Source organism: Moschus berezovskii, chromosome 25, assembly GCF_049115385.1.
Source record: "Moschus berezovskii isolate FMDL1 chromosome 25, NW_MosBer_1.0, whole genome shotgun sequence".
Lineage (NCBI taxonomy): Eukaryota > Metazoa > Chordata > Mammalia > Artiodactyla > Moschidae > Moschus > Moschus berezovskii.
In genome coordinates this window covers 46,671,219-46,693,949 of record NC_142484.1, presented here as the reverse complement: position 1 = coordinate 46,693,949, position 22,731 = coordinate 46,671,219, and the positions used below count along the sequence as shown (strand labels likewise).

The 22,731-nt window shown below is 44.4% G+C and overlaps 1 protein-coding gene across 3 annotated transcripts in view; it reads right to left on the bottom strand.

Annotated features, from left to right (window-relative positions):
* The window catches only part of FAT3 (FAT atypical cadherin 3), a 645,126-nt gene that overhangs the window by 584,241 nt on the left and 38,154 nt on the right, over positions 1-22,731 (bottom strand). The window lies entirely within an intron of this gene.

Here is a 22,731-nt window from a genome sequence, read left to right as displayed (position 1 = left end):
GACTGAAGCCTGCCTGAACCTTGATCTTGGACTTCCCAGCCTCCAGGGCTCCGAGATAGTAAATTTCTGTTCTTTAAGGCCTCCAGTCTGTGGAATATTGTTACAGCAGCTTGAACAGGCTAAGATGCTTGGTTTAAAGCTTTACCTTGCCACGTTGCCTCATGGGATGCAAACGTTCATTCCTCCTCAATTTCTACAGCAGAAGCCTCCTTCTGATCCCCTTGGACTTTCATTGTCTCCTTATTAGCTACATCCATATGAATGAAATAGATGATTCTGCAGGAGGCTCATCATAATTTAACAGGAATTAATGCCCTCTTATTATAAAGGACCTGACAAGCCATTGCTTCACAGTCAGCCACAACTGGAATTAATTCGTGTCAAATGAACATCAAGAAAAATCCATTTATGACCCTGAAGTCATGAAATTTAGCATAATTACACATGCTCTTGTTTGGGTAATTTTTTCTCTCCTCATTAAATTAAGGGTCTACATTCGATTTCAATCTGATCAGTCCTGACTAGTTATATGTCTGTAATCAAGGGCATTTCCTCTCAAATCAACCCAGGGTTTTGCAGGCAAACTATACTACAAGCATGAACAGAAGCCAAGGTACTGAGTATTGAAAACTCAGAAGGTAACGCTTTACTGACAGGAGAGAAACTCACTCTTATTATTTACTCATGCTTTCCCTCAACAACTATTTATCAAGTTCCTACTGTGCTCTGGGTATTTGGGAGACATATGAAGTAATAGTGGAGGAGGAAATGGCAGCCCCCTCCAGTATTCTTGCTGGAAAATCCCATGAACAGAGGAACCTGGCGGGCTACAGTCCATGAGGTCGCAGAGCATCGGACACGACTGAGCACGTGAAGTAAGAGCATGTGAGCATCATTCTGAGAAGCTCAGAGCACGTACCTGCCTTTCTTTTAACTTCTGTATCCTCAACTCCTCAACAGCACCCAACACTTAGTATTTGTTCCATCATCCAATGAATGAATAAACACATTTTTTCAAAAAGAATCCTTTCACTGTTACCAGTCAATCTCCTTCTCACTATCTTCCTCTCTTAAACATACTCTGCCCCTTTTACTCTCCCAATATCTCCTAACTAATTTTTCTAGCAAATAAAATCATCTGGTTTAAGCCTGAACAGAGAGACTTCCCTTGAGGCAGGTCTCTGGCAGGTAGAATAATTGTCATCTTCAGAAAAGTTCAGTCTTCCAGGGTGTCTTTCTCTAATTATCTCCAGAGGTCAAGCCTTCTAAGATAGTATGGGAAAATTTTTTCAGTCATTAAATTGACAATGTCATGAAGAAACAGAGGCCTCTCCTGGGTCTGCAGGGTGGATTTGGCGGCTGGCCGGGAAAAGGGCATGGATCTGGAGGATCTGTTGTTGCCTAGAAGGATGTGTCTGTCTAATCCACGTTGGCAACTTCAGGTGCCAGGGACCCAGAGGCACCTGGAATTTGCCCACTGGGAGCTGCTAGGATGTGCTGTTCCTGGTTCCCGGAAAGGGACTGAAAGCATTGCCTCTCCAGGCCAGGCTCATGCAGCCCATGACTAGAAAGACTCCACGTAAGTCATCTTTCCCTTTGGAAAAAATTCTAGAAGTCCGTGCAGGCTGCACAGCTTTCCGCCAGAAAATTAATCATGTGCATAAAGCAAAGAAATCAGATCATGTTTGGGGAAATCAGATGCTGTTCCCTTGGTTACTCTAATTTAGGAAGCAGTAAGGTATTTATTTAAGAAAGGGAACAATTAGCTACAAAAGAATTTTTAAGGATCCCTTATGTGCTAAATATACAATTAGAAAGGAAGTGTTTAAACTGCTGCTAAAATATGGTTTTATCAGGGACTGGGGTAACACAAGGAATAAGAAATAAAACAGCTCTTGTTCTCTAGATTACTAACTCCTGAAACAATTTCTTCAAGAACAAGACAATCTCCATAGAAACATTAAGACAGAGTCATAGAATGTATGGCTCAAATGGTAAAAGAGAGGCCTTTTAAGAATTCTGCTGTTGTCACACTAAAAGGAAGAAATTGAGCTCTCAGTGGTGCCTGGGCCGGATTTATAAGAAGCTGTATATAAATCAAGCAACATGTATGCATGAACCAAAACATGAAGCTTTTTTTTAACCGCTTTCACAATAATAAGTCATATTTAAAGTGTCAAGATTACACCCTAAAAGAGTCAAAGTTTTCATGACTTTAACTAAGTCATGAAATAGGGAAAGCTCAAACTGATTTTGCAAAAAGCAAAATGTTACTGGTCGTAGAAAATTTTAAATATTTGCAAACTGCCTAAGAATAGAAAATTTGTGGCCACTCCCATTTCCTACTTTCTCTACTCAGCTAAATGCAGACTTTTTTGAAAAGTTCTCCAATTAGTTCAAAAATGTCAATGCATAAATAAACGGGAGTTTCATTCTCATGCCATCCTTTGGGTGCGTGTATCTGTGGGTTCAGCTGTGCTGTCCAACTCTTTGCGACCCTGCGGACTGCAGCCGGCCAGGATCCTCAGTCCGTGGAATTCTCCAGGCAAGAATACTGGAGTGGGTTACCATGCCCTCCTCCAGGGGATCTTCCCCACCCAGGGATGGAACTTGAGTCTTCTGCATGGCAGCTCAGCTCTTTACCACTAGCGCCACCTAGGAAGCCCATCCCTTGATAGCACTCAAAAGAAGACTGGATGAGATCATGATATAGAGAAAGTTCCTCCCAAATAATTCGACCTCTTTTAACAGGGTTTGACAGACTCTGCCGCCGTGAATGTCACATGCCGCCCCCGGATGTACCTCAAGATCGTTTTGCTTCTCTGAAGCACCACAGGAAGGCATTAGGAAGGAATCTTGCATGATCAGAATGATATATGTAAACCTGGGGAAAACAGAAGCAACCTCGACACTTGGAAGTTAAGGATATGTCAAACAGGAGAGTTCTGCTTGGGAAGAAATGGCCATGAGAACACAGGAAGCAGCAGTAAATAAAAGGTGTTTTAGGACAACTGCCAGTAAGGCAGCCTCATCCACTGGCCACGCTGGGCTCAGAGGCCATGACCCACACACAGAAGGGTCAAGCTGGGACCAAATACAGAGGGGAGACCTCCAAATCCACCAGAGCTCACTGAGGAACAGGGCTGAGGACCTGACAAAGATGGATCATCAATTCTAGCCAACCAGGATAGTTTACCTGGGATGAGATTCTTCCCGTTCTTTGCTATTCTTTCTCCTGTCTGACGAAATTAATCACTCCCCTCTCTCGGGCCTCCCATCCCCAGTCATACATTCCACCAGGACAGCACCTGTTGCAGAGCATTTCAGTTACAGACACATCTGTCTTTTCAGTTGCAAAGTTCCGTGAAAGCAGGAGTTGCATCCTTTTAATCATTGTAGTCTGCAATAATGGCAGAGAGATTAATATAGAATCAATGCTTGATGAGATGGTTAGATAACATCATGACTCAATGGACGTGAATCTGAGCAAACCCTGGGGAGCAGTGAAGAACAGTCCATTAGGTTGGGAAGATTCGGACAATACTTAGCAACTGAACAACAACAATTTACTACATGGAAAAACAAATGAATAAATTCATAGCTACAAGTTCCAAAACCTTTAGCTATTTTTCTTTATAGGATAAAATCCATCACCAATATTTCCCATACTTATCTTCCATCACTCCTTAATGCAAACTCTTTCTTCTCACTGCAGCAGACTGACCTACATGGACCCACACCTTCCCACCTCTAAACCTTAAATAATGGACTAGAACATTCTTACAGATCTGCACTACCTCTGAAAATGGCAACCCCAAATTTGAAGGTCGAGTTCAAATCTAACTCTTTTATTTTGCATCTGAGATGTTATCCTCAGCTTTCATCTCTAAACATCTACTGTTCTCCTGGTCTGTAATATCCACAATCACATGTTGCAATGAATCGTATTTAGCGTGCTTTTTCTGGGAGCCAACATTCCAAAAGGCAACCTTCCTTTTTATGGAATAAGCAGGAGTGGGAGTGGCTAAAGGAAACACAGACAGTCAGTGAGAAACATAGAAGCAGAACAATTTAACACGACACTGACAGTGGGGACTTAGAAGATTGGGTAAAGCAGAGAAGACGCAAGAACCCTAATAGGGGATCAGTGTAATGAGGTATCTTGCTCGGCTATCACAGTCTATTTCTACTTGTTGCCATTAAGGTGTTATTTTTCCCTCTGCCCTCAACTCTTTTTGTCTTTGTTCAGAAACAGAAGAGTGGATGGGGAGGTTAGGCTCTGAATTATGCATCTTCAGTTCAGTTCAGTTCAGTTCAGTCGCTCAGTCGTGTCTGACTCTTTGCGACCCCATGAATCACAACACGCCAGGCCTCCCTGTCCATCACCAACTCCCGGAGTTCACTCAAACTCATGTCCATAGAGTGGGTGATGCCGTCCAGCCATCTCATTCTCTGTTGTCCCCATTTCCTCAAACCCCCAATCTCTCCCAGCATCAGACTCTTTTCCAGTGAGTCAACTCATCGCATGAGGTGGCCAAAGTATTGGAGTTTCAGCTTTACCCATTAATAGCTAAATGACTGAGCAAATTACTTAACTAACCTCTTTAATCTGTTAATCAGTTTTTTAGTTGACAGATATCTTAAGTTCAGTTCAGTTCAGTTGCTCAGTCGTGTCCGACTCTCCGCGACCCCATGAATCACAGCACGCCAGGCCTCCCTGTCCATCACCAACTCCCGGAGTTCACTCAAACTCATGTCCACAGAGTCGGTGATGCCATTCAGCCATCTCATTCTCTGTCGTCCCCTTCTCCTCCTGCCCCCAATCCTTCCCAGCATCAGAGTCTTTTCCAGTGAGTCAACTCGTTGCATGAGGTGTATTGGAGTTTCAGCTTTAGCATCAGTCCTTCCAATGAACACCCAGGACTGATCTCCTTTAGAATGGACTGGTTGGATCTCCTTGCAGTCCAAGGGACTCTCAAGAGTGTGCTGCACTATCTCCTAGGAGAATTACTTCTTAGACATAATGTATTTTTGTAGGTTACACTGCTGGGTTCAGTTGCTAATAATTTATTTGGGATTTTCACATTTATATTTGCAAGTGAGAACTGCCCACGCTTCTCTTCCTTAGGTTTATCCAGCTTTGGTAAAAATGTTAGCCTTACAAAACAAAATGTGCCATCTGCTTCACTCCCCATCCCCACTTTTTAAAAGTTCCTAGAAGACTTTGAACAGCAGAGAGATTATGTACTACTTGAATGTTAGGTACGCTTGATGTAAGACTGTGGGTCAGTATCTTGGTGCTGCGGGGAAGGTTGGGTGGAAGCGGGAAGAGAGGGAAAGAGTTCTGATTTCTGATTCTACTGCTTTATGCTCACCCCGCTCTTCCCAGCTCGCTTTACGATCTTCTCTTTGTTTCAGTCTCCTAAAGTTTGACTATGACGTGTACAGGTGTGGGCTTTTGTATTTGTCTGGTTGATTGGTTAGGTGATTACATGGTATTTATCCTGTTTGATATTCTCTGAGCTACCTGGGTCTCTTGGTTTGTGTCTGTCATTAATTCTGGCACATTCTCAACCATCATTACTTCAAATATTTCTTCTGCCCTATTGTTTGTCTCTTCTGCTGCTCATAAAAGAAACATCGTATCTTTTATACTATCCCACCCTTCTTGGATATTGTGTTTGTCTTTTCCCCCCACTCTTTTTTCTTTCTACATTTCAGTTTTGGAAGTTTTATTGACTTACTTTAAAATTCACCTATTCTTTTCTTTTAGTGATGTTAAGTCTACCTATGAATCTATCAAAGGTATTTTTTGTTTCTGTTATCGTTATTATTATTTTTTTGTATCATTCCCTCATAGCTCAGTTGGTAAAGAATCTGCCTGCAATGCAGGAGACCCTGGTTCAATTCCTGGGTCAGGAAGTTGCCCTGGAGAAGGGATAGGCTACCCACTCCAGTAATCTTGGGCTTCCCCGGTGGCTCAATTGGTAAAGAATCTGCCTGCAATGCAGGAGATCTGGGTTTGATCCTTGGGTTGGGAAGATCCCCTAGAGAAGGGAAAACTACCCACTCCAGTATTCCTGCCTGGAGAATTTCATGGACTATACAGTTCATGGGGTCACAACAAGTCAGACACGACTGAGCAACTTTCACCTCTCTGCTGACATTAACCACATGGGTTTGTATCTAGTCTACTTTTTTCACTAGAGCCTTTAACATATTAACCATAATTATTTTAAAATTTTTGATCACTGCAAAATCCATGCCATATCTGGGCTTGGCTCTGATGAATGTTTTGTCTCATCAGACTGCACGTGTGTATGTGTGCACACGTGTGCATATGTGTGAGTATGAATTTTTTCTTGCCTTTTGAATGATAATTTCTTCCTGAAAGCAAGACATGGGACATAGAATGATAATTATTGGAAGAAACAGGACTTTAGTGTGAGAATCTGCATTAATCTGGTGAGGAGAGAAGCTGTGTTTCATGTTTGGTGTAGCTGCTGGGTACCCGAGGCTTCAGATCCTTCCACTGGGTTTCCCTGTCCCTCCTCCTCTCTGGGCGTTTGGACTTCCTTGTTTCCTGTTTCTCAGAGAGAGCCCGGGTTTCGCGGTCTCTTCAGCGTAACCCCACTAGCATTCCTACTGGAGGCTGGCTAGCCCAGGGCTGGGGCGTGGGGGAGAGGAGTGTCCTCAGAGGCACTCCTGTGTCTCAGGCTGGTGAGCCTGTCTCAGGGCTGTGCCTTCTGTCCCTCTCCAGGAGCAGAGGCCGATTTCTCCCCTCCCTCCTCCTAATCGTCTTCCTGGCTGTAACATTTCCAGTCTCTTTTCTCAAACTCCCTCCCCTGTTGACTATAGCTTATAACAGGCCATTGGAACATTCTGGCCAGCCCACTATTTCTCTTCCCTGAGGTGAGGGGTGAGGCCTGGGGCAGCTGGAGCGGGACCAGTTCCCCTCGCTCATCTGGGATAAGGTGTCAGAACTGCCTTCTGGATAAGTCCTCACTGCTGAAGAGCAGACCTGTGTCAAGGAGAAGGGCCTGGGAGGAGTCCCTTTATTTCATCCATTCCCTTTCCCAAGGCCAAGAGGGATGCGTTCCAGTACCCTCTTCCTAAGCACTAGGTTCCAGAGGTATGGGCATGTGTGCTCAGTCACTTTAGTTTTGTCTTAACTCTTTGGACCCCATGGGCTGTAGCCCGCCAGGCTCCTCTGTCTATGGGATTCTCCAAGGAAGAATACTGGAGTGGGTTGCTAAGCCCTCCTCCAGGGGATCTTCCTGACCCAGAGATCAAACTCAGGTCTCCTGCATTGTAGGAAGATTCTTTATCCACTGAGCCACCTGAGAAACCCAGGTTCCAGAGGTAAAGGTTGTGAATAGTGGTGACCCACTTAGACCTCAGCTCCCAGGAGCTTTTCAGTCTTCCACTTGTCTGTTCTCAGCCATCAGGAATTCATCGAAATTACTATTAATTTAAATGGCAACCCACTCCAGTACTCTTGCCTGGAAAATCCCATGGACAGAGGAGCCTGGTAGGCTACAGTCCATGGGGTCGCAAAGAGTCAGACACGACTGAGCGACTTTACTTACTTTACTTACTTAGTTTATGGCACCTGCTGGTTTCCATTCCAGGAAACCAAAATCCAAGAAAAGTCAATGTCCAGTTGGATCTGGTGGTGCTGTGGACTAAGAATGCTGCCTTCCAGGTCAGTAAACAAAGGATACTGCAGCCATTAGCCCAAAAGGTAAGACCTGAGGGAACTCAGGATGGAAAGAGAATGTCCTCCATCAAGCCATCAGACCCTGCAGCCACCCCTGGCCATGGTGTACCCTGAGGAAACTCAGGAGCAGAAGGCACAGGATACTGGCCTCAGAGAGCTGAGGTGCATCTCAAAGGAAGCGATAAAAGACTCCTGCATCTTCCCATACAAAGAAAAGTGATAAATTCCTTAACTTGAGGTATCTGTGTTTCTTTAATTAACACTAATCTGTCCATGTTCCAACAACCTGATCTTTATTACAAAAACTCCTATATATCCTGAGTCCCTCCCTTACTTCTTTGGAGCAGTCTCTTAAAGTTATCTGATAGGCTATGTCCCAGGGTTAAGTCCGCAGTTTTGTCTGCCAAGTAAAAGTCATAACTCCCAACTTTTAGGTTGTGTATATTTTTTAGTCAACACTATAGTTGAGATGGAGAAGGCAATGGCAAGCCACTCCAGTACTCTTGCCTAGAAATTCGCATGGACAGAGGAGCCTGGTGGGATGCAGTCCAGGTGGTCGCTACTAGTCAGACATGACTGAGTGACTTCACTTTCACTTTTCACTTTCATGCATTGGAGAAGGAAATGGCAACCCACTCCAGTGTTCTTGCCTGGAGATCCCAGGGATGGCGGAGCCTGGTCGGCTGCCGTCTATGGGGTTGAACAGAGTCGGACACGACTGAAGCGATTTAGCAGCAGCAGCATAGTGTTGAAAGTGAAAATATCCTAACTCTCTACTTGTCAGAGATGGAGTTAGAAGTCTCCTTTTCATGGTTTTAATCTTTTTGTGTTTTCTATTTACTTTGGGGTCAATTTAAGTAATCTATTCAAATTAGAGTCTATTTGATCAAAGACCCAACCATGTTCTATACAGAACAGGAAGTGGCTGGTGCTGCTCTTCATGGACACCATGAAGGGCGTGGAAGCCAGTTGGGAGACCTGGCTTCTAGTTCACTGCCTGTGGGCATTGGACCTGTGGACCCCAGGTCAAACAACAGGGAGGGAACACAGCACCGCCCATCAACAGAAAATTGGATTAAAGATTTACTGAGCATGGTCCCACCCATCAGAACAAGATCCAGTTTCCCCCTCAGTCTCTTCCATCAGGAAGCTTCCATAAGCTTCTTATCCTTGTCCATCAGAGGGTGGACAGACTGAAAACCACAATAACAGAAAACTAACCAATGGGAGAAATATCAATAACCTCAGATATGCAGATGACACCACCCTTACGGCAGAAAGTGAAGAGGAACTCAAAAGCCTCTTGATGAAAGTGAAAGAGGAGAGTGAAAAGGTTGGCTTGAAGCTCAACATTCAGAAAACGAAGATCATGGCATCTGGTCCCATCACTTCATGGGAAATAGATGGGGAAACAGTGGAAACAGTGTCAGACTTTATTTTTTGGGGCTCCAAAATCACTGCAGATGCTGATTGCAGCCATGAAATTCAAAGACGCTTACTCCTTGGAAGGAAAGTTATGACCAACCTAGATAGCATATTAAAAAGCAGAGACATTACTTTGCCAACAAAGGTCCATCTAGTCAAGGCTATGGTTTTTCCAGTGGTCATGTATGGATGTGAAAGTTGGACTGTGAAGAAAGCTGATCGCTGAAGAATTGATGCTTTTGGACTGTGGTGCTGGAGAAGACTCTTGAGAGTCCCTTGGACTGCAAGGAGATCCAACCAGTCCATTCTGAAGGAGATCGATCCTGGAGCTGAAATTCCAATACTTTGGCCACCTCATGCGATGAGTTGACTCACTGGAAAAGACTCTGATGCTGGGAGGGATTGGGGGAGGGAGGAGACGGGGACAACAGAGAATGAGATGGCTGGATGGCATCACCGACTCGATGGACATGAGTTTGAGTGAACTCCGGGAGTTGGTGATGGACAGGGAGGCCTGGCGTGCTGTGATTCATGGGGTCGCAAAGAGTCCGACACGACTGAGCGACTGAACTGAACTGAACTGAACTCACTTGTTGATCATATCAATTTTCATTGTTTTATCATATATTTTACTTAATTTCAACTTTTATCTTCCTTCTTTTGAGTCGTTCATCATATTGTTAATTATGTAGCATTTAAATTTCCAAGTTTCAGTGTCTTTGGGAATAAAACTACATACAGAGTACTTTTCTCATAAAGATGATGGTAAGAAAATGCACATTTGACAAAGAAAAAGTAATGCAAAAATGGAAGATGATACGACCACTGACTGCCCAGCCACCACAATTCTTTTACTTTCAGATATCTTTATTTTAAATTCCTCCATAATCTGGCTCATGTACAGTGCTAACCATTTCTGACCAACTTTATCTTCTGAGCATTAGGCCTGTTTGTTGAGCGCTGTGATCTGCAGAGAAAACACTTAAAAGAGCACAATCAAAGTCAAAGCATATTCCTTGTGCAGATAAGCGATCCAAGGCTATGACAGTTACAAAGAAAACGGCTCTCAGTTGTTTCAAGCCAGGCTGCAGACCTCCCGTGTATTTCTCTGTCTTTATCTCACCAAGTTAATAAAACACCACTTGACATTTCCTAGTAAATACCTAGTGGAGATACATATCTGCCTTTTTTAAAGTTCAGCTTAAACCCATTCTGCTCGATAAAAAAACCGACACAGGCAAAGTCACCTACATCAGTAGGGAAAGCTCTTTCATGGAGAGGGATGCGTTCTCTTCCTAACAGTCTGGGAGATGCTGAGAAGAGCCAGGAGGAGCCAATACACCCTGCTTCGAGATAAGAGCAGACACCCCAAGTCCACACCAAGAGCATCCTTGAAGCAGAGCAGGCATGAAGAAGCACGTCTATCAAGCTCCTTATATTTCTCCATGCTCTTTCAGTTTTAATGCACCACCTGTCATCTGGTTTACGGTCAGGCCACGCAAGGCGGCTGTTCTCCTGCTCAACCAGGGCCTGCTTCACCTACACCCAACTCACCTGCCTACGTACGCACCCCACCCCAGGTAGCGACTGTTCTTATCAAAAGGATGGTGGGGGGGCATGTCCCTCTGCCAGCTTCCCTGGTAACTGATGAGGCCAATTTCCGCTCTAACTGGCCGCCTCCCCCTAACCCCAGGAGCAAAAGCTGCACCATGTCCTGCCGCCATCCACAGCAGATGGTGGGGTGTTGCTCCGGGACCTTGCTTCAAGCCTGTAAGCTCCTCCTCTCCACTGATGGCTCTGCTGCTGCCTCCAGGCTCTTTCTCCAGATAAAGCTGGGCAAGTGCCGGCCCGACCGGCCTGAAGAGTGTACCCCAGCAGCGGGGCGCTGCTTTCCCAGCCATGCACTCTGTACCTGTGGCAGATATACAGATGGGGAGGGCTGCAGAAGGTTTAGATAAGAGGCCCTAAATGGAGAACTGATTCAGGGAAGCGCTCCTCAAAATGTGAGAGCTCCTTAATCCACCAGCACTTCCCAGCTCAGCAAATCAACCACTGCTCTGGATTTCTTCATGAAACAGGAACACACACCCATGGCTAGACTGAAGGGCCTTCGCCAGGAGACAGTTCTCCATGATACCTCCTCTTTTGCCCCCAGCAACTGAGCTGCTAAGCTTACTGAGAGTTAGCTGGGTTTGTGCCCTAAACAATGTATGCCAGTTTTACTTGTTAACAAAACTGTGCAATTTAATTAAATACTGCAAAAGCTAATAGAATATGAGTGTTAATAAAATTAAGTTGAATGAGAGTTGATTTTTGTTAAATTAGCCATCAAATCAGACATGAGCAGGACTATTGTGGGGGATTCCCTGGTGGCTCAGATGGCAAAGAATCTGCTTGCAATGCAGGAGACCCAATTCCTGGGTCGGGAAGATTCCCTGGAGAAGGCAATGAACTCCAAACTCTTGTCTGGAGAATTCCATGGATAGAGGAGCCTGGCAGGGGTTGCAAAGAGTTGGGCACGACTGAGTGATTAACACATACACACACATACACACACACACAAGACCACTGTGAAACTTTCCAGGAAAATACTTAACTATTTTTTACATCAGTAGAGAAAACTCTGCTCAGAATTCTACACTCAAATTGCCTTGTGTTTCTAATTCTCACTCTAGTATTTAATCCATTATTTAAAAAAAAAATCTCCAAAAGGAAATTGTGGCTTTATGCAGAAAAAATGTGGCTTTATGCAGAAAATTTATGCAGAAAAATTCTGCATATGGGCTTTATGCAGAAAAATGATGTAAAATGTCAACCATGGCATTAAAACAACAGCAACAGCAACAAACACAATTCTTGGTCCAACATTAAAAGACGAGAATAAATGAATAATGTCTATCTTGTATGATATGTGTATATAATTGTCGGTATTATTAATTTTTTGATTAACAACTACAGATCCAGATTATGTCAGATATAATGGACTCTGTGTAGTTTCACTCCTAATTTCCTACTAATTTTCACTTCATCGTTATTATATTTAACTTGTTACTTAGTCATTAAGTGCATCCCTCTCTTTGCAGTCCCATGGACTGTAGCCTACCAGACTGTTCATGGGATTTTTCAGGTAAGAAGACTGGAGTGGATTGCCGTTTCCTTCTCCAGGGGATCTTCCCCACCCAGGGATCCTGCACTGGCAGGCAAATTCTTTACCACTGAGCCCACCAGGGAAGCCAAATAATTAACTTACCAAGTATCTTATTATAGTTTCTTCTTAATTTTCACCTCAATCCTATAAATTGTGGATTAAAATCCCCATTTTTTTAATAGAAAGAAATGAAGATCAGAGAAGCCAGGTTGAAACTCAGAACCACTGTCCTCAATGGTATTTCAAACTTACATGAAGTCAATTTCACAAGAAATAAGCAACACTTTTCATAAAAGAAGAGAATAGACATTAAGATATTACTTAAAGATTGGTGATCATGATGGATTGAATCACGTCCCCCCCAAAAAAGATGCAATCACATCCTAACTTGGGGTACCACTCCCTCCAGTCCCTCAGAATGTGACCTTATTTGGATAGAAGGTCTTTACAGAGGTAATCAGGTTAAAATGAAACTACAGGGCGAGTCCTAGTCCAGTACGACTGGTGCCCTAATGAAAAGGGAAATCTGACCAGGGACCAACACACCCAGAAGGAAGACCATGCAAAGATACACAGGGAGAACCCAGGATACCAAAGACCGGCACGCACTCCCAAAGCTAAGAGGAGGCAAGGGACATTCTCCCCTGGAGTCATCAGCGAGAACACGCCTACACCAGCCTTGACCTCTGGCCTCCAGAGCTAAGACAACGCATTTCTGTGATCTTAAGCTGCCCCGTTTGGGGTCCACTCTTACAGCACCTAGGAAACAAACATGGTACTATTTTTCAAAAGCCTCTGCAGAGTCCCTTTGGAGCCTGCGCTTGTGTGGCTATGGATGGATATTCTGTTCACAAGGTAAAATTTAATTCCTAAGGTAGACTGTGACCCAAAGCAGTTTGTGAAATAGTGTTCCATAACACAGGCAAATAAAAACCTATCGGGCAATCTCCTGAAGACAGAGATTTAAAAAAAAAAATTCTGGGGGAAAAAAAGAAGAGAGATGGAGCATTTGCAGGGTGGTGAAAGGTGGGTGTTGCCAGCACAGAAGGAGCCTTGCTGGGAAGACGGGCAGGGAGAGCAGTACAGTTAGATTAGCTGGTGATCAGGCCAATATGCTGCATGAAACTGGCCATGTGACGCGTGCAAGAGAAGACCAAAACAGCTGTTTTTGTGGGTATTTGGGGAAAAGGTTTTCGCCAACCCACTTTGCATAAGTGAAAACGATTTAACCGAACCCCAGTTTCAAAAAAAAAAAAAACCCGTGTGAGGCATGTTAATGATGTTGGGAACTCCATTCAGACAGGGAGAAGATCAGAGTAATGGAAAAGCAGACCTTCAGGGACCCATGTGCCGTTGACAGCAGACGGCAGAAGATTGCTTAATATTCTTACACAATTAAACTAATTCCCTTTAAGCTGCATTCACATACCATAAACAAGATTTCCCGATCCCTTAGAAATTAACTTTTCACATCTGGGCAAATGTATTGCTTAATGCCCAAATCCCCCAAATTCTAGTCCTTTTTTTAAAAAAAAAAAAACCAAAAAATCACAAGCCAGGCATTTGACAGTTACCTGCTATTGCTGCTAGCTCTTCAGAAATTTGGCAGTTGGCTTTTTGGTCACTTTGTATCTTGCTGTCCATAATTTGCACCTGCACTCAGCTATTTTTAATCCCTCATAGTTTCTGGAGGAGATATTTGTCTAAGTACAAGCTCTGCAGAAAAGGCCCCCAGGTCCCAGAACCCAGCCTATCTGAATCAGACCTGGCAGTGGGAGACCTGGTTTATACACAACAGTAGATTCATAAGGCAGTATGCAGCTGGTGTTATGGTAACTGGTACCAAGGTGTGTGTTAATCAGCCACTTGGCCCAGCCCAGGGCTCTGGGCAAGAACAGTGATCAGATGAGCAGGCGCAGCCCAGGGTGACAGCATGCCAGGCTGGCTTGTCGCACGACCTGTTCTGCTTACTGAGTAAGTCACTGGCTTTCTTTAGTTGTCCCTTTGACACCCTTACTGGCTACATACATTTGTGCATGACTGAGATTTGGTATTAATGCAGCTTTTCCTCTATGAATGATAATACGGTGCTAATTATAGGCACTTAAATTGTGTCCCAATGTGCATTACAACAGCAAACCTAAAACTGCTGACAAAAAGTCAACTGCCGAATTTCTGAAGAGCTACGAGCAAAAGCGGAGTACTGTTGCATGCCCCGTGCACCCTGCACTCAACACCACCAAAGGGGTTGGCAAAACACCTCAGCCACCCACCTGGCCCAGTCCCTGGACTTACCACCACCCTCACCCACAGAAGTACTGAACTTCTGTTCAGTCTTGCTTGGGGAGTGAGCTAACAAGGTAACCACTTGTTCTCGATGCCCGCTCCAGCAGCAGCGCCCCAATAAAACCTTGCCTGAATTGCCTCTGATCAATTTCTGTTGATTAAGAAAAGCCAAGAGTAAGGAACAGAAAGAAAGCATGAAAAAATGTGTGTGCATGCTCAGTCCTGTCTGACTCTTCGCGACCCCACGGACTGTAACCCACCAGTGTCCTCTATCCATGGGATTTCCCGAATACTGGAGTGGGTTGCCATTTCCTCCTCCAGGAGCTCTTCCTGACATACGGGTCAAACTCATGTCTCTTGTATTTCCTGCATTGCCAGGTGGGCTCTTTACCACTAAGCCACCTGGGAAGCCCAAAGGGAGTGAAAAGGAGTCATGAAAAATTCAGTTCAGTTCAGTTCAGTCGCTCAGTCGTGTCCGACTCTCCGCGACCCCATGAATCACAGCACGCCAGGCCTCCCTGTCCATCACCAACTCCCGGAGTACACCCAAACTCATGTCCACAGAGTTGGTGATGCCATCCAGCCATCTCATTCTCCGTCGTCCCCTTCTCCTCCCGCCCCCAACCTTTCCCAGCATCAGAGTCTTTTCCAGTGAGTCAACTCGTCTCATGAGGTGGCCAAAGTATTGGAGTTTCAGCTTCAGCATCAGTCCCTCCAATGAACATCCAGGATTGATCTCCTTTAGAATGGACTGGTTGGATCTCCTTGCAGTATAAGGGACTCTCAAGAGTCTTCTCCAACACCACAGTTCAAAAGCATCGATTCTTCGGCGATCAGCTTTCTTCACAGTCCAACTCTCACATCCATACATGACCACGGGAAAAACCATTGCCTTGACTAGACGGACCTTGGTCGGCAAAGTAATGTCTCTGCTTTTCAATATACTATCAAGGTTGGTCATAACTTTCCTTCCAAGGAGTAAGCGTCTTTTAATTTCATGGCTGCAATCAGCATCTGCAGTGATTTTGGAGCCCAAAAAAACAAAGTCTGACACTGTTTCCACTGTTTTTCCATCTATTTCCCATGAAGTGATGGGACCAGATGCCATGATCTTTGTTTTCTGAATGTTGAGTTTCAAGCCAACCTTTTCACTCTCCTCTTTCACTTTCATCAAGAGGCTTTTGAGTTCCTCTTCACTTTCTGCCATAAGGGTAGTGTCATCTGCATATCTGAGGTTATTGATATTTCTCCCAGCAATCTTGATTCCAGCTTGTGCTTCTTCCAGCCCAGCGTTCCTCATGATGTACTCTGCATATAAGTTAAATAAGCAAGGTGACAATATACAACCTTGACGTACACCTTTTCCTATTTGGAACCAGTCTGTTGTTCCATGTCCAGTTCTAACTGTTGCTTCCTGACCTGCATACAGGTTTCTCAAGAGGCAGGTCAGGTGGTCTGGGATTCCCATCTCTTTCAGAATGTTCCACAGTTTATTGTGATCCACACAGTCAAAGGCTTTGGCATAGTCAATGAAGCAGAAATAGATGTTTTTCTGAAACTCTCTTGCTTTCTCCATGATCCAGCGGATGTTGGCAATTTGATCTCTGGTGCCTCTGCCTTTTCTAAAACCTGCTTGAACATCTGGGAGTTCACGGTTTACATACTGCTGAAGCCTGGCTTGGAGAATTTTGAGCATGACTTTACTAGCGTGTGAGATGAGTGCAATTGTGCGGTAGTTTGAGCATTCTTTGGCATTGCCTTTCTTTGGGATTGGAATGAAGACTGACCTCTTCCAGTCCTGTGGCCACTGCTGAGTTTTCCAAATCTGCTGGCATATTGAGTGCAGCACTTTCACAGCATCATCTTTCAAGACTTGAAATAGCTCAACTGGAATTCCATCACCTCCACTAGCTTTGTTCGTAGTGATGCTTTCTAAGGCCCACTTGACTTCACATTCCAAGATGTCTGGCTCTAGGTCAGTGATCACATTATCGTGACTATCTTGGTCGTGAAGATCTTTTTTGTACAGTTCTTCTGTGTATTCCTGCCACCTCTTCTTAATATCTTCTGCTTCTGTTAGGTCCATACCATTTCTGTCCTTTATCGAGCCCATCTTTGCATGAAATGTTCCCTTAGAATCTCTAATTTTCTTGAAGAGATCTCTTGTTTTTCCTATTCTGTTGTTTTCCTCTATTTCTTTGCATGAAAAATTAGTCTATCTTTAAAAAATGGAAAGAAATATGGTGACATGTGGTGAAGCGAGAATATAGGACTCTTAACAACACTGTCCGAGAGATGAAACAGTAAGGAAGGCCTAGGCATGCTGTGTCATTTCGTAAAACATGAATGAGTAAAGAGCTGTCCATGCACAGAAGGGGGCTGAGGTCAATCAGATGGGCTGCAATATTTCAACAAGTATTTATTGAGCACCCAGTAAGTGATGGGGGCTCAGTAATGTCAGTACTGTCAAACTATTCAAGTATATGTTTCAACCATAAGTCTTTTTGTTTTACAGAAAGACAAAAGAAATTGACGAAGATCAAAAGGGGATATATCTAGGGAAACTGCAGAGAAAAAAGTATTTCGTACTACCGAAAATAGATGGGGAAACCTGGAAACAGTGAGAGACTTTATTTTGGGGGCTCCAAAATCACTGTGCACAGTGACTGCAGCCATGAAATTAAAAGACACTTGCTCCTTAGAACAAAAGCTATGATCAACCTAGACAGCATATTAAAAAGCAGAGACACTACTGGGCCAACAAAGGTCCATCTAGTCAAAGCTATGGTTTTTCCAGTGGTCATGTATGGATGTGAGAGTTGGACCATAAAGAAAGCTGAGCACTAAAGAATTGATGTTTTTGAACTGTGGTGTTGGAGAAGACTCTTGAGAGTCCCTTGGACTGCAAGGAGATCCAACCAGTCCATCCTGAAGGAAATCAGTCCTGAATATTCATTGGAAGGACTAATGCTGAAGCTGGAGTTCCAATACTTTGGCCACCTGATGCGAAGAGCTGACTCACTGGAAAAGTCCCTGATGCTGGGAAAGATTGAGGGCAGCAGGAGAAGGAATGACAGAGGATGAGATGATTGGATGGTATCACCGACTCAGTGGTCATGAGTTTGAGCAAGTTTTGGGAGATGGTAAAAGACAGGGAGGCCTGGCATGCTGCAGTCCATGGGGTCACGAAGAGTCAGACATGACTGAGCGACTGAGCAACTACTGAAAGTATTTAATTAATAGTCTTAAACTGAAAAAAAGCTTATTTATAGCACTAAGTTAGAAAATATTTGGGGTTCAAGTATTCACTCAGCAAATACTCAATATCCAGTCTTTCCCAGGCATTCTTGCAGCTAATGGGTGAGGCAGAAAAACAAAACAGACACACATCCCTGCCGTAATGGGAGCTGAATTCTATGGATATAGTTAATGTGTTCTCATTTAAAAAGTGAGAGAGAAGTAAGGAAATACTAAACATTCTTAACCCCTTTTAAAGCCTTCATCTCTGTGTAGATAGATACAAATGCTTTATGACATGAGTTCAATTCAGTCACTCAGTCATGTCTGACTCTTTGCGACTTCATGGACTGCAGCACGCCAGGCTTCCCGGTCCATCACCAGCTCTCGGAATTTACTCAAATGCATGTCAATCGAGTCAGTGATGCCATCATCCTCTGTCGTCCCCTTCTCCTCCTGCCTTCAATCTTTCCCAGTATCAGGGTCTTTTCCAATGAATCCGTTCTTCGCATCAGGTGGCCAAAGTATTGGAGCTTCAGCTTCAGCATCATTTATATATGCTTTATGGCATCTGGCATATATATATATATATATATATATGAAACTATGACTTTCCTATCAATTGTGAACTGTCCAAGAAACTGGGGAAAGACTGTGAATCTAATTTGGGATAAAAGTTTTCTGCTTTAATTCTTGTGTATAATTCATTTGCTAAAAATTTAACTTTTTATAATCTGTTGGTGACTTAACATACTGTAATGCCTCCTAAGTAAATATTATCTGCCAATGTTATTCTTTTACTGAGTGATTTATTGAGTACCTCCTCAGGACCCAACGCTGTAGTGCATTCCTAGGAGTAGAAAAGAAAAACATAAGTAACCCCTATTTTTAACAGACTCAACGCTTCTTTAGGAGGAAGAAGGGGCAGAAAATATACATTTGAACCAACTAGAAAGCAGTCAATCAAGAGCAATTTATAGCATATAAAATTCATGTGCTAGTGCCAATAGAAAGTAGAACCTTGCTCAACCAGAACTTTGGACTCTTTTCTGCCACTTAGGAAAACAACTGCTTCATGCTATTCTGTTTAATGATGCTTCTCACTAACAACAAGCCAGTAGATTAGGCCTTGGAAAAATATTGCAGCTCTTTGTAATTAGTTAATCCATTCATTACACTGTCAATTACTGTCTGGATCAGAAGTAAATTCAACACTATTTTAGTATCTATTGTTTCTGAAATCAAAAATGCAGAGCACCCCACTCCTTCCCCTCCGTTCTGAGAGCCAAGCACAGGCTGTGCTCACCCCAGTCGAGATGCTGGTCGTTGATCTATGATGCCTCACCCTGAAAAGACCTGGGGATGTGGGTATTACTGCTGATGAGAGCATATGGTCCGGGTGGTTTGGCAGGCGAAGTCCTGGCAGAAGAGTCTACAGCACCAGCAGATGCTGCCAGAGCGCAGACGTGCAAACGGCGGCGTGCCTGCCGCTGCTGCTGTGACGCACGTGTTTCCCTGCGATGACAGCCATGCCTTCCTCAAGAGGCTGGGGGCAAAACAGATGCCCTTTCCAGTCCACTGGACAGACACACAGAGAACACACACACACAAGCCACGTGCACACACAGTCAGGTGAGGTCAGCCCTCCGCATGTCCCTGTCATCTGCCTAGAATGGCAAGTCTCCTGGAAAGGGAATGGCGCATGGAGAACTATTTCGTTTTTTGTTGCCTCAGATGGTAAAGAATCTGCCCGCAATGCAGGAGACCTGAGTTCAATCCCTGGGTCAGGAAGATCCCCTGGAGAAGGAATGGCTACCGACTCCAGTATGCTTGCCTGGAGAATCTCATGGACGGAGGAGCATGGCGGACTACATTCCATGGGGTCAAAAAGAGTCGGACACTACTGAGTGCCTAACACTTTCATTTTTGCTTTCCATAACACTGACATACAGGTTCCACTCAGAAACAAGCAGTCACCCCGGCTCTGCACACACCCACAGTCATGGAAAAGACCGCCTGCCAGCAGCTCAGACATGAGGTCAGGGTCCGCCGGTCTCCAGGGCAGTCCAAGACACTGTCAGGTCCTGAGAGTTGTCACAGACTTTTCAGATTCATCTTCCTCAGGCTCACTGAGTTGGTCCAGAAATCCTTATTGATCATCACTATGGGCTTGGAGGGGAGAGGGCTTCAAAAGTCACAAGCACAAAATAGCCGAGAGGTGCTGGGCAGCACGTCCTTCCATGCCTGCCCAACACTATCCATCAGTCATTCCACCCTGACTGAGCTGCGGCAGTCTAGCCCTAGACTCGACCTGGAAACCCAGTTCCAAACAAGACAGACGCTGCGGTCCCTGACTCAAATAGAGGAGAGAGCCAGATCCACTGCCCCATACCGGGCAGCATGCATCCTGCTGCACTAAGGCGTTGGGGGTGTAGAGACACAGCAGGGCGGGCAGAGCCCTGAGTCCCAGAGAGAAACCATGGCAGCTGGGTGGCTGGGGGGAGCCCGGCCGAGGCAGAGGGAACAGCCCCCGGAGCTGGGTAGAAATTTATCCTGGAGTGTCCAATGCTCCCAGCGTTCCCTCTTCATCTACTATATGGGAGAATGTGAGGAAAGAACCTGGGACTGAGGAATGGAGAACCATCACTATCACGATTACGGTTATATCAGTGCTAACAATAACGGCAACACTGGCAGAGGCCCGGAGGTAAGAAAACAAACGGAACATCCTGGGAAATTACCAAGCTTCAGTTGGGTAATACACATCACAAATATGCAGTTGGGTAATACACATCACAAATATACAGTTGGGTAATACACATCACAAATATGCAGTTGGGTAATATACATCACAAATATACACTTGGGTAATACACATCACAAATATGCAGTTGGGTAATATACATCACAAATATACACTTGGGTAATACACATCACAAATATGCAGTTGGGTAATATACATCACAAATATACACTTGGGTAATACACATCACACATATACACTTGGGTAATATGCATCACAAATATGATGTATATTTGTGTACATGTGTGTGACAGACAAACAGGAGACGAGGAGGGAGAAGCAGGAGGAGAGACGCGGTTGATAATCTGAAGGCAGCTGTCCGAGTTATTCCAACTTGAGCCTGATTCTGAACTGCTGAATGCCAATGGAATGGACGCGATTGAGCATTCCGGACAACTGGCACCACTCCACGGGGCAGCGGAGCAACTTCCAGGTTCTGTGGACACCTCACCTATGAATAGAGAGCTAGGACGCTTGTCCTGTCTATCTCAAAGAACTGTTGATGTTAACAAATCCCATCCCTCACGCTGAGGTGCCAAGAAAAACTCCAGAAAGGACAGGTAGGAATAAGTGCTTGCAAAGAGGTCAACAGTCAGGCTCATGGAGATAAATCTCCAAGTTGGAGGGAGTGAATGACCTAAAAGCACGAAACTGTGGAGCTGTCTGTTTTGCATGTCAAACATTCGCACGGTCCGCATTTGTCATTAACTGGATGAAAAGTAGACCAATTAATGAGCTGACAGAACACAGATCTAAACCCCGTAAAAATAAGAAGAGCTCAGAGTAAAAGCATACACACTGTCCTCCCCTGGCACAGGAACTAAGTCATTCTGAAGAACAAGAAGAAAAACATTACACACTTTTACAAAGCACAGATGCAGGAGCTAAGATGTAAAGATAAAGAACCATTCGTCCACATCCTTGGGACCAAAACTAACAGGTGACTGACAGTGATTTAACTTCTCAGTCAAAATACAAATTAAGAGCATGAGGGGCCAACTTGGGAATGACTAGGCTAGGAAACCTTTAGGGTGACAGGGGTGTTACAATCATCCGCAAGTTTGCAAAGGTATCCTCAACTCCCCTCTTGGAGGGAGCCTGGAGTCTAACTGCTCTAGAGCCAAGCATGACCAAGGATGCTAGTCCCAACCTGCACTCACAGGCTGAGGGATAGCTTGGTAGAGTTGGAAGAACATGAGATTCTCTCAGGCAGACAAATGCAGGGTTCAAATCTGTGGGATTCTATCTCTTCCCCGTTGTGTAGCCTTAAGTCAGTTATTCAGCCTCTCTGGAGCTGTTTTTTGAATATTAAGTGAGTCATTTTTCAGTTCAGTTCAGTTCAGTCGCTCAGTCGTGTCCGACTCTTTGTGACCCCATGAATCACAGCTTGCCAGGCCTCCCTGTCCATCACCGACTCCCAGAGTTCACTCAAACTCATGTCCATTGAGTCGGTGATGCCATCCAGCCGTCTCATTCTCTGTCGTCCCTTTCTCTTCCTGCCCCCAATCCCTCCCAGCATCAGAGTCTTTTCCAGTGAGTCAACTCGTCACATGAGGTGGCCAAAGTATTGGAGTTTCAGCTTTAGCATCAGTCCTTCCAGTGAACACCCAGGACTGATCTCCTTTAGAATGGACTGGTTGGATCTCCTTGCAGTCCAAGGGATTCTCAAGAGTCTTCTCCAACACCACAGTTCAAAAGCATCAATTCTTCAGCGATCAGCTTTCTTCACAGTCCAACTCACATCCATACACGGGAAAAACCATAGCCTTGACTAGATAGACCTTTGTTGGCAAAGTAATGTCTCTGCTTTTTAATATGCTATCTAGGTTGGTCATAACTCTCCTTCCACGGAGTAAGCATTTTTTAACTTATGGCTGCAATCAGCATCTGCAGTGATTTTGGAGCTCCCAAAAATAAAGTCTGACTGTTTCCACTGTTTCCCCATCTATTTCTCATGAAATGATGGGGCCATATGCCATGATCTTCGTTTTCTAAATGTTGAGCTTCAAGCCAACTTTTTCACTCTCCTCTTTCACTTTCATCAAGAGGCTTTTGAGTTCCTCTTCACTTTCTGCCATAAGGGTGGTGTCATCTGCATATCTGAGGTTATTG